The 1,771-nt window shown below is 35.9% G+C and overlaps 1 non-coding gene across 1 annotated transcript; it reads right to left on the bottom strand.

Annotated features, from left to right (window-relative positions):
• Positions 1–967: 967 nt before the first annotated feature.
• Positions 968–1,049, bottom strand: Trnal-aag. The gene has a single exon. It is a non-coding gene; the product is annotated as a tRNA-Leu (tRNA).
• Between the last annotated feature and the right edge of the window lie 722 nt (positions 1,050–1,771).

Here is a 1,771-nt window from a genome sequence, read left to right as displayed (position 1 = left end):
TATATATATATATATATATATATATATATATTGTGACTGATTTTCGCTGTAACATACCTTATGTCAATTTTCTTTTGGTAACCAACCTAAATTTTGGTGGGCGTAATGGAGTGAAAAACTAATGTTTGAGGCTCAGAGCTGAGAGTCTTTCTGCATATGTGAACCAGAAATGTAATACCTACATTCATAAGTTCACAAAAGTATTTGCAGATATTAACAGTGCATATAAACAAACTAAATTTCTTCTAACTAATTTTTTACTAAAACACCCACTAAAGACCCAATTACCGTCAGGTATTCTCCCCACGTTCTTGCGACAGCCGATCTTGGACGTAAATATTTGTTGCAAGCTTTTTAGATTAATTTCAATCACTACAGTGATTTATACTACCGACAAAAATAAATAAATTCTGTTGTTATGCAGTGTCTACAAAGACCAATGACTGACGGTAAAATAATTGTTATAGTTTAACGAAGTGCTTAATTTTTATTGCATGTTAAATCATTGCAAACAAATACATTGTGGACTTGGAATAATCTTTTTGTAATAGGTTTCTGTTTTAATGAAGTATTTATCTTTATTATCGCAAATCGTATTAAGCCATCGAAATATTACTCTTATTATTATTCCCCTCTTTCCCCCCTCAAACACCAGCCGTCTCGTGTAGGGAGACTCAGACCTATTTCCCAACAAACCGCTTTTTCTTCCGTGCTTCTATCCTGTGACAGGCCACCGTCTCCGCCAGTATGGCAGTTATTCCAGAGTTTGGAGGGTACATAATGAAGTTACTTTCATCACATGATGGAATGGTTGCCACTGGTGGATCTAGAGAATCTCTAGTAAATACGGATTGTAAATAGAGGGAAACTTGCGGCACACAGAGTCAAGTTCCAAGCTCTACGGTTATTTTGGTTCGCCGCGTCTTGCTTATGGGCCAGCCACTGCGCAGTGCAATGCCAAAATCGTTGGCAGCGGTGGGATTCGAACCCACGCCTCCGAAGAGACTGGTGCCTTAAACCAGCGCCTTAGACCGCTCGGCCACGCTACCTGTAAACATGAGACATTTGTGATAGTAATTAAAAAAAAAGTATATATACATATATATATGAATTTTTCCGTAAAATTCTGATATAATGACTGTCACATCACTCACTTGTCTTCGCAAAAATCTGTTGTAAACAGGCCGTCTCTTTTCAGATATGTTCAGGTTTAGTTTCTTTTTGATAAGCGAATAAAGTAAAGTCGTGTTATGCATATATATATATATATATATATATATATATATATATATATATATATATATGTGTGTGTGTGTGTGTGTGTGTGTGTGTGTGTGTGTGTGTGTGTGTGGTGTGCGTGTGTGTATAAATATAAATATAAAAATATATCACGGCCCGCTCATTAATCCGTAATTATTTTTTAATGTGTTCTAATAGCTTCTTAGGACAACATATCCTCGTGTATTCGTTCTGTGAAATAGCAAGTATAAATAAGCCCAAGTATTTTAGCAATAAGACCTCGATCAAAAATAGACTTCGTCTTCAAAATGACTGACACGCGTAATCATTGCAGTCTTTCGGTATTCATTGCAATTCCTTTTTAATGCAGGTGTATATATATCTTCTTTGTGCCATTTTTAATTAGGAGAAGGCGAAACGGAAATACCCATATGTACGTTATTATTGTCACAGATAAGTCGGAAATATACGCAAAAGATTATCCCTCGCCTAAAAGACCAGCCTTCTTTAAAACCAGCAGAACTAGTCCTAT

Source organism: Penaeus monodon, unplaced genomic scaffold (genome assembly GCF_015228065.2).
Source record: "Penaeus monodon isolate SGIC_2016 unplaced genomic scaffold, NSTDA_Pmon_1 PmonScaffold_419, whole genome shotgun sequence".
Taxonomy (NCBI): domain Eukaryota; kingdom Metazoa; phylum Arthropoda; class Malacostraca; order Decapoda; family Penaeidae; genus Penaeus; species Penaeus monodon.
This window is presented reverse-complemented; position numbering and strand designations above follow the sequence as displayed.